Raw genomic sequence first — 11,090 nt, 5'->3', positions numbered from 1 at the left:
CTTATCTTACAATACACTCCTATCCTCAGGGTTCTCTTATCTCTTATCATACAATACACTCCTATCCTCAGGGTTCTCTTATCTCTTATCTTACAATACACTCCTATCCTCAGGGTTCTCTTATCTCTTATCTTACAACACACTCCTATCCTCAGGGTTCTCTCTTATCTCTTATCTTACAATACACTCCTATCCTCAGGGTTCTCTTATCTCTTATCTTACAATACACTCCTATCCTCAGGGTTCTCTTATCTCATATATTACAATACCTCCTTCCATGTGCTCTAAATAGAAGTTAGGTTGTGTCCTGTGTCCTGTGTGTAATGTTCTCTCCTATCATCTCCTAGCGTCTGGAGGACATTATGAAGAGGACCGTCGCTCTGACCACGTGGAGAAGGTCAGCTCACAGATGGGTTTGGAAATAGAACAGGAAACACTACTACTAAATGACTGGATAGGCCTCTGCTTTACAATGAATCATATGACTGATAGGGCCTCTGCTTTACAATTAATCATATGACTGATAGGGCCTCTACTTTTACAATGAATCATATGACTGATAGGGCCTCTGCTTTTTTACAATGAATCATATGACTGATAGGGCCTCTGCTTTACAATTAATCATATGACTGATAGGGCCTCTGCTTTACAATGAATCATATGACTGATAGGGCCTCTGCTTTACAATGAATCATATGACTGATAGGGCCTCTGCTTTACAATGAATCATATGACTGATAGGGCCTCTGCTTTACAATGAATCATATGACTGATGAGGCCTCTGCTTTACAATGAATCATATGACTGATAGGGCCTCTGCTTTACAATGAATCATATGACTGATAGGGCCTCTGCTTTACAATGAATCATATGACTGATAGGGCCTCTGCTTTACAATGAATCATATGACTGATAGGACCTCTGCTTTACAATGAATCATATGACTGATAGGACCTCTACTTTACAATGAATCATATGACTGATAGGGCCTCTGCTTTACAATGAATCATATGACTGATAGGGCCTCTGCTTTACAATTAATCATATGACTGATAGGGCCTCTACTTTACAATGAATCATATGACTGATAGGGCCTCTGCTTTACAATGAATCATATGACTGATAGGGCCTCTGCTTTACAATGAATCATATGACTGATAGGGCCTCTGCTTTACAATGAATCATATGACTGATAGGGCCTCTGCTTTACAATGAATCATATGACTGATGGGGCCTCTGCTTTACAATGAATCATACTGATAGGACCTCTGCTTTACAATGAATCATATGACTGATAGGACCTCTGCTGTACAATGAATCATATGACTGATAGGGCCTCTGCTGTACAATGAATCATATGACTGATAGGGCCTCTGCTTTACAATGAATCATATGACTGATAGGGCCTCTGCTTTACAATGAATCATATGACTGATAGGGCCTCTGCTTTACAATGAGTCATATGACTGATAGGGCCTCTGCTTTACAATGAATCATATGACTGATAGGACCTCTGCTTTACAATGAATCATATGACTGATAGGACCTCTGCTGTACAATTAATCATATGACTGATGGGGCCTCTGCTGTACAATGAATCATATGACTGATAGGGCCTCTGCTTTACAATGAGTCATATGACTGATAGGGCCTCTGCTTTACAATGAATCATATGACTGATAGGGCCTCTGCTTTTTACAATGAGTCATATGACTGATAAGCCTCTGCTTTACAATGAGTCATATGACTGATAGGGCCTCTGCTGTACAATGAATCATATGACTGATAGGACCTCTGCTGTACAATGAATCATATGACTGATAGGGCCTCTGCTTTACAATGAATCATATGACTGATAGGACCTATGCTTTACAATGAATCATATGACTGATAGGGCCTCTGCTTTACAATGAATTATATGACTGATAGGGCCTCTGCTTTACAATGAATCATATGACTGATAGGGCCTCTGCTTTACAATGAATCATATGACTGATAGGGCCTCTGCTTTACAATGAGTCATATGACTGATAGGGCCTCTGCTTTACAATGAATCATATGACTGATAGGACCTCTGCTGTACAATGAATCATATGACTGATAGGGCCTCTGCTGTACAATGAATCATATGACTGATAGGGCCTCTGCTTTACAATGAGTCATATGACTGATAGGGCCTCTGCTTTAGATATGACTGATAGGGCCTCTGCTTTACAATGAATCATATGACTGATAGGACCTCTGCTGTACAATGAATCTATGACTGATAGGGCCTCTGCTTTACAATGAATCATATGACTGATAGGGCCTCTGCTTTACAATGAATCATATGACTGATAGGGCCTCTGCTTTACAATGAATCATATGACTGATAGGGCCTCTTCTTTACAATGAATCATATGACTGATAGGGCCTCTGCTTTACAATGAATCATATGACTGATAGGGCCTCTGCTGTACAATGAATCATATGACTGATAGGACCTCTGCTTTACAATGAATCATATGACTGATAGGGCCTCTGCTGTACAATGAATCATATGACTGATAGGGCCTCTGCTTTACAATGAATCATATGACTGATAGGGCCTCTGCTGTACAATGAATCATATGACTGATAGGGCCTCTGCTTTACAATGAATCATATGACTGATAGGGCCTCTGCTTTACAATGAATCATATGACTGATAGGGCCTCTGCTGTACAATGAATCCATATGACCTCTCTCTCTCTCTCTCTCTCTCTCTCTCTCTCTGTGTCTGTCTGTCTATCTCTCTGTGTCTGTCTGTCTGTCTGTCTGTCTGTCTGTCTGTCTCCAGAAAACACCTCGCAAGAATGGAGCTGACCCAGGTAACAGTGGTCAGTCTCACTCTACCTCTCTGTCTCCCAGTGGTCAGTCTTCCTCTAATCTCCATAGACAAACATTGACAGTAGAATGTCTTACTGAAGAGCTCAGGGATTTTCAACGTGGCACCGTCATAGGATGCCTCTTTTGCATCAAGTCAGTTTGTTAAATTTCTACCCTGCTAGAGTTTCCCCCTGATCTGCTGAGTGCTGAAACACGTAACGTGTAAACATCGTCTGTCCTTCGGTTACAACCCTCAGTACCGAGTTACAAACTGCCTCTGGAAGCAACGTCAACACAATAACACAATAATTGTTTGTCAGGAGCTTCATGAAATGGGTTTCCGTGGCTGAGCAGCCACACACAAGCATAAGATCACCAAAATGCCAAGCGTCAGCTGGAGTGGTGTAAAGCTCACTGCCATTGGACTCTGGAGCAGTGGAAACACGTTCTCTGGAGTGATGAATCACGCTTCACCATCTGGCAGTCTGACGGAAGAATCTGGGTTTTGGCGGATGCCAGGAAAACGATACCTGCCCTAATGCATTGTGCTAACTGCAAAGTTTGGTGGAGGAGGAATAATGGTCTGGGGCTGTTTTTCATGGTTCAGGCCCCTTAGTTCCAGTGAAGAGAAATCTTAACGCTACAGCATACAATGACATTCTAGAAGATTCTGTGCTTCCAACTTTGTGGCAACAGTTTGGGGAAGGCCCTTTCCTGTTTCAGCATGACAATGCCCCCTGTGCACAAAGCGAGGTCCATACAGAAATGATTCGTCAAGATCAGTGTGGAAGAACTTGACTGGCCTGCACAGAGTCCTGACCTCAACCCCATCGAACACCTTTGGGATGAATTGGAAATGCCAACTGTGAGCCAGGCCCTAATCGCCAAACATCAGTGTTCGACCTCACTAATGCTCTTGTGGCTGAATGGAAGCAAGTCCCCACAGCAATGTTCCAACATCTAGTGGAAAGCCTTCCCAGAAGAGTGGAGGCTGTTATAGCAGCAATGTTCCAACATCTAGTGGAAAGCCTTCCCAGAAGTGGGAGGCTGTTATAGCAGCAATGTTCCAACATCTAGTGGAAAGCCTTCCCAGAAGAGTGGAGGCTGTTATAGCAGCAATGTTCCTACATCTAGTGGAAAGCCTTCCCAGAAGAGTGGGCTGTTATAGCAGCAATGTTCCTACATCTGGTGGAAAGCCTTCCCAGAAGAGTGGAGGCTGTTATAGCAGCAATGTTCCAACATCTAGTGGAAAGCCTTCCCAGAAGAGTGGAGGCTGTTATAGCAGCAATGTTCCTACATCTAGTGGAAAGCCTTCCCAGAAGAGTGGAGGTTGTTATAGCAGCAATGTTCAACATCTAGTGGAAAGCCTTCCCAGAAGAGTGGAGGCTGTTATAGCAGCAATGTTCTAACATCTGAGTGGAAAGCCTTCCCAGAAGAGTGGAGGCTGTTATAGCAGCAATGTTCCTACATCTAGTGGAAAGCCTTCCCAGAAGAGTGGAGGTTGTTATAGCAGCAATGTTCCAACATCTAGTGGAAAGCCTTCCCAGAAGAGTGGAGGCTGTTATAGCAGCAATGTTCCTACATCTAGTGGAAAGCCTTCCCAGAAGAGTGGAGGCTGTTACAGCAGCAATGTTCAACATCTAGTGGAAAGCCTTCCCAGAAGAGTGGAGGTTGTTATAGCAGCAATGTTCCAACATCTAGTGGAAAGCCTTCCCAGAAGAGTGGAGGCTGTTATAGCAGCAATGTTCCTACATCTAGTGGAAAGCCTTCCCAGAAGAGTAGAGGCTGTTATAGCAGCAAGGGGGCGACCAACTCCATATTAATGACCATGATTTTGGAATGAGATGTTGGATACGTATATATATATATATATATATCTCATATTCACTGCTTTTTATTTATGATTATCCCAGTGGGTGTGTGTCTGTGATTGGTTGTCGTTCAAGGTGGGTGTGTTGGTGATTGGTTGTCGTTCAATGTGGGTGTGTTGGTGATTGGTTGTCGTTCAAGGTGGGTGTGTTGGTGATTGGTTGTCGTTCAAGGTGGGTGTGTTGGTGATTGGTTGTCGTTCAAGGTGGGTGTGTTGGTGATTGGTTGTCGTTCAAGGTGGGTGTGTCTGTGATTGGTTGTCGTTCAAGGTGTGTGTTGGTGATTGGTTGTCGTTCAAGGTGGGTGTGTTGGTGATTGGTTGTCGTTCAAGGTGGGTGTGTTGGTGATTGGTTGTCGTTCAAGGTGTGTGTTGGTGATTGGTTGTCGTTCAAGGTGTGTGTTGGTGATTGGTTGTCGTTCAAGGTGTGTGTCTGTGATTGGTTGTCGTTCAAGGTGTGTGTCTGTGATTGGTTGCCGTTCAAGGTGTGTGTCTGTGATTGGTTGTCGTTCAATGTGGGTGTGTTGGTGATTGGTTGTCATTCAATGTGTGTGTCTGTGATTGGTTGTCGTTCAATGTGTGTGTCTGTGATTGGTTGTCGTTCAATGTGTGTGTCTGTGATTGGTTGTCGTTCAATGTGTGTGTCTGTGATTGGTTCTGTGTTTTCTCCAGCGTCTGTTCCCTCAGTGAGTGTGTCAGGGTCAGGGACCGAGCACAGTGACAGCAACGGTCATGGAGCCCCCAACCTTGACCCCAGCTCTAACCCCAGCACAGCACTGCTGCCCCCTGCTGACGAGGTAGGACTGCAGGGAGAAAACAGTCAAAATCAAACTGTACATTAAAGCAACAATTACATTTTCTGAATGCTGTTGAGAAAGGACATCGCTCTCTTCCCCCTCTCTCTCTCCCCTCTCTCTCCTCCCTCCCTCCTCTCTCTCTCCCCTCCCTCTCTCTCTCTCTCCCTCCCTCTCTCTCCTCCCTCCCTCTCTCTCTCTGTCCCTCTCTCTCCTCCCTCCTCTCTCTCTCTCCCTCCTCTCTCTCCTCCCTCCCTCTCTCTCTCCCTCCCCTCTCTCTCTCCCCTCCCTCTCTCTCCCTCCTCTCTCTCTCTCCCTCCCTCTCTCCCCTCCCTCTCTCTCTCTCCCTCCCTCTCTCTTCCCCTCTCTCTTCCCCCTCTCTCTCTCCCCTCCCTCTCTCTCCCTCCCTCTCTCTCTCTCCCTCCTCTCTCCTCCCTCCCTCTCTCCTCCCTCCCTCTCTCTCTCTGCTCCCTCCCTCTCTCTCTCCCCCTCCCTCTCCCCTCCCTCTCTCTGCTCCCTCCCTCTCTCTCTCCCTCCCCCGTCTCTCTGGTGAGCAGGCTGTTTGAAGAGGTGATAGTTCTCCCTGCAGACTCCAGACTTCCCTCATCCTGGTGATGAAGAGGAGGAAGAAGAGCAGCTTGTCATTGCGTTCCAGGAGAACGGTATCGTCATGCCTCTGATTGGAGGAGTGGTCGACACCCGATACAACACACAGCAGGTCATTCGTCATGATCTTCCTCAACCTTCAGACTTCAGTGTGTTTATATCAGATTTACATTATTATTGAACCATTTACACTTCCTTCATTTAATTAGTATTAAACTAATATTTAAAACTGGTATTTTATCTTTATTTAACTAGGCAAGTCAGTTGAGAACTAATTATTATTTTCAATGACGGCCTAGGAACCTTTTCAGAGGCAGAACAACAGATTTGTACCTTGTCAGGTCGGGATTCAATCTAGCTTCCGGTTACATGTCCAACGCTCTAAACCACTAGGATACCTGTCTCCTCTAACCACTAGGCTACCTGTCTCCTCTAACCACTAGGCTACCTGCCTCCTCTAACCACTAGGCTACCTGTCTCCTCTAACCACTAGGCTACCTGCCTCCTCTAACCACTAGGCTACCTGTCTCCTCTAACCACTAGGCTACCTGCCTCCTCTAACCACTAGGATACCTGTCTCCTCTAACCACTAGGATACCTGTCTCCTCTAACCACTGGGCTACCTGCCTCCTCTAACCACTAGGCTACCTGTCTCCTCTAACCACTAGGCTACCTGTCTCCTCTAACCACTAGGATACCTGCCTCCTCTAACCACTAGGATACCTGTCTCCTCTAACCACTAGGATACCTGTCTCCTCTAACCACTAGGATACCTGCCTCCTCTGGCCGCTGGGCTGCCTGCCATCATCTGGCCGCTGATGCCTGTGTCATCTGACCGCTGGGCTGCCTGCCTCATCTGACCGCTGGGCTGAACGCCTGCATCACTCTGACCGCTGGATGCTGCCTGCATCATCTGACCGCTGGAACGCGCTGCATCATCTGACCGCTGGAATAACCACTGGGCTACCTGCCTCCTCCTCTGACCGCTGGGCTACATCTCTAACCACTGGTACCTGCTCATCATCTAACCGCTGGGCTACCCGCTGGATGCGCCATCATCATCTGACCACTGGAGGCTACCTGCCTCCTCCCTAACCACTATGATGCCTGCTCTGACCGCTGGATCCTCTCCACTAGGCCTCCTCATCTGCCCGCTGGACTACCTGCCTCCTCTGACCGCTGGGCTACCTGTCTCCTCTAACCACTGGGATGCCTGCCTCCTCTAACCACTGGCTACCTGCCTCCTCTAACCACTGGACCTGCTTCCTCTAACCACTGGGCTCTCCTGCCGCTCTCCTCTAACCACTGGGATACCTGCCTCATCTGGCACTGGGGCTGCCTGCCTCCTCTAACCACTAGGCTGGACTGCCTCCTCTAACCACTAGGCTGCCTGCCTCCTCTAACCACTAGGCTGCTACCTGCCTCCTCTAACCACTAGGCTGGCTGCCTCCTCTAACCACTGGATGCCTGCCTCCTCTGAACCACTAGGCTGCCTGCCTCCTCTAACCACTGGGCTGGGCTGCCTCCTCTAACCACTAGGCTGGACACCTGCCTCCTCTAACCACTGGCTACCTGTCTCCTCTCTAACCACTGGATCTACCTGCCTCCTCTAACCACTGGGCTGGATGCCTCCTCTGGCCGCTGGAACCTGCCTCCTCTAACCACTGGCTCTACCTGCCTCCTCTAACCACTGGATACCTGCCTCATCTAACCACTGGGCTACCTGCCTCCTCTGGCCACTGGCTCGTACCTGCCTCCTCTAACCACTGGCTACCTGTCCCTCTGGACCACTAGGATCACCTGCCTCCTCTAACCACTGGCTGGACCTGCCTCCTCTAACCACTGGACTACCTGCCTCCTCCTAACCACTGGCTTGGACCTGCCTTCTCTCCCGCAGGGGCTCTGCCTGGACTGCCTCTATCAACCACTGGACTGACCTGCCTCCTCTAACCACTGGGCTACCTGCCTCCTCTAACCACTGGAGGCTACCTGGGTCCTCTAACCACTGGCTACCTGCTCCTCTGAACCACTGGGCTACCTGCCTCCTCTGACCACTGGATCCTCTAACCACTAGGCTACCTGCCTCCTCTAACCACTGGACTACTACCTCCTCCATCTAACCGCTGGATGCCTGTCTCCCGCTAACCACTGAGGCTGGACCTGCCTCCTCTAACCACTCAGGCTACCTGCCATCCTCTAACCACTAGGATACCTGCCTGGACCTCTAACCACTAGGCTGGACCTGCTTCCTCTAACCACTGGGCTGCCTGCTGGACCTCTGACCACTGGCTGCCCTGCCTCCTCATCTGCCCACTGGATACCTGCCTCCTCATCTAACCACTGGCTACCTGCCTCCTCTAACCGCTGGGCTACCTGCCTCCTCTAACCACTGGACTGCCTGCCTGCCTCCTCTAACCACTGGCTACCTGCCTCCTCTAACCGCTGGCTACCTGCCTCCTCTAACCACTGGCTACCTGCCAGCTCATCTGACCACTGGCTACCTGCATCTGAACCACTGGACTACCTGCCTCCTCTGCCACTGGGCTACCTGCCTCATCTGAACCACTGGATACCTGCCTCCCTGACCACTGGCTACCTGCCTCCTCTGACCACTGGCTACCTGCCTCCTCCTCTGCCACTGGCTCCTGCCTGTCTCCTCTAACCACTGGATACCTGCCTCCTCTAACCACTGGACTGCCTGCCTCCTCTAACCACTGGGCTACCTGCCTCCTCTAACCACTGGAGGCTACCTGCCTCCTCTAACCACTGGCTACCTGCCTCCTCCTCTAACCACTGGGGCTACCTGCCTCCTGGACCACTGGCATCACTAGGCCGCTGGACCCCGCTGGACTCTGCATCATCTGACCACTGGGCTACCTGCATCATCTGGCCACTGGATGCCTGCCTCCTTCTAACCACTGGCTGCCTGCCTCCTCTAACCACTGGATACCTGCCTCCTCTAACCACTGGGCTGCCTGCCTCTCCTCTAACCACTGGGCTGCCTGCCTCCTCTAACCACTGGACTCCTGCCTCCTCTGACCGCTGGACCGCTGGATGCATCATCTGGCTGGACCTGCCTCATCTGACCGCTGGACTGCCTGCCTGCATCTGACCGCTGGACTGCCTGCATCATCTGACCGCTGGATCTGCCTGGATGCCTGCATCATCTGACCGCTGGATGCTGCCTGGCATCATCTGACCGCTGGACTGCCTGGCATCATCCGCTGGACCGCTGGCTCATCTGACCCGCTGGACATCATCTGACCGCTGGACTGCCTGGCATCATCTGACCGCTGGATCATCCGCTGCATCATCTGATCCGCCGCTGGACTGCCTGCATCATCTGACCGCTGGACTGCCATGCATCATCTGACCGCTGGACTGCCTGCATCATCTGACCGCTGGACTGCCATGCATCATCTGACCGCTGGACTGCCTGCATCATCATCTGACCGCTGGACTGCGCTGATCATCTGGATCTGACCGCTGGATGCCTGCATCATCTGACCGCTGGACTGCCTGGCATCATCTGACCGCTGGACCTGCCTCATCATCTGACCGCTGGACCTGGCATCATCTGACCGCTGGATCTGCCGCTGGACATCATCTGACCGCTGGACTACCTGCATCATCTGACCGCTGGACTCCTCATCATCTGACCGCTGGATGCTAGCATCATCTGACCGCTGGACTGCCTGGCATCATCTGACCGCTGGACATCATCTGACCGCTGGACTGCCTGCATCATCTGACCGCTGGACTGCCTGCATCATCTGACCGCTGGACTCATCATCTGACCGCTGGACTGCTGCATCATCTGACCGCTGGACTGCCATCATCATCTGACCGCTGGATCTGACCGCTGGACGCATCATCATCTGACCGCTGGACTGCCTGCATCATCTGGCCGCTGGATCATCTGACCGCTGGACGCATGGCATCATCTGACCGCTGGACTGCCTGCATCATCTGACCGCTGGACTGCCTGCATCATCTGACCGCTGGACTGCCTCATCTGACCGCTGGCATCATCTGACCGCTGGATCCTCATCTGACCGCTGGACCTGCCATCTCATCATCTGCCTCATCATCTGACCGCTGGATGCTGCCCTCATCATCTCTGCTGGATCATCTGACCGCTGGATCTGCCTGCATCTGATGGACTGCTCTCTGACCGCTGGACTGCCTGCATCATCTGACCGCTGGACTGCCTGCATCATCTGACCGCTGGACTACCTGCATCATCTCTGACCGCTGGACTGCCTGCATCATCTGACCGCTGGACCTGCCATCTCTGACCGCTGGACTGCCTGCATCATCTCTGACCGCTGGATGCCTGCATCATCATCATCTGACCGCTGGACTGCCATGGCATCACCGCTGGACCGCTGGACTCTGACCGCTGGCATCATCTGACCGCTGGACTGCCTGCCATCATCTCTGACCGCTGGACTGCCTGCATCATCTGCCGCTGGACTGCCCCATCTGACCGCTGGATGCCTGCATCATCTGACCGCTGGATGCCTGCCATCATCATCTGACCGCTGGACGCTGGATCCTCTAATGGCATCATCTGACCGCTGGACTCTGACCTGGACCGCTGGACCGCTGGATGCATCATCTGACCGCTGGACCGCTGCATCATCTGACCGCTGGACTGGCATCATCTGACCGCTGGATGCTGCCTGGCATCATCTGACCGCTGGACTGCCTGCATCATCTGACCGCTGGACTGCCTTCAGCATCATCTGACCGCTGGACTGCCTCATCATCATCTGACCGCTGGACTGCTGGCATCATCTCTGACCGCTGGACTGCCTCATCATCATCTGACCGCTGGACTGCGCCTCTGGCATCATCTGACCGCTGGATGCCTGCATCATCTGACCGCTGGACTCATCTGACCGCTGGACGCCTGGCATCATCTGACCGCTGGACTGGACCGCTGGCATCATCATCTGACCGCTGGACTGCCT

General features: G+C 50.8%; 1 long non-coding RNA gene across 1 annotated transcript; it reads left to right on the top strand.

The window, feature by feature from the left end:
* The first annotated feature begins 372 nt into the window (after positions 1-372).
* On the top strand, positions 373-5,511 carry LOC121843234. Its single transcript, XR_006081476.1, has 3 exons — positions 373-397; positions 2,819-2,849; positions 5,387-5,511. It is a non-coding gene; the product is annotated as an uncharacterized LOC121843234 (long non-coding RNA).
* The last annotated feature ends 5,579 nt before the right edge of the window (positions 5,512-11,090 follow it).

Source organism: Oncorhynchus tshawytscha, unplaced genomic scaffold (genome assembly GCF_018296145.1).
Source record: "Oncorhynchus tshawytscha isolate Ot180627B unplaced genomic scaffold, Otsh_v2.0 Un_contig_9167_pilon_pilon, whole genome shotgun sequence".
Classification (NCBI taxonomy): domain Eukaryota; kingdom Metazoa; phylum Chordata; class Actinopteri; order Salmoniformes; family Salmonidae; genus Oncorhynchus; species Oncorhynchus tshawytscha.
The sequence above is the reverse complement of the archived record's forward strand: the minus strand, read 5'-3'. Positions and strand labels throughout refer to the sequence as shown.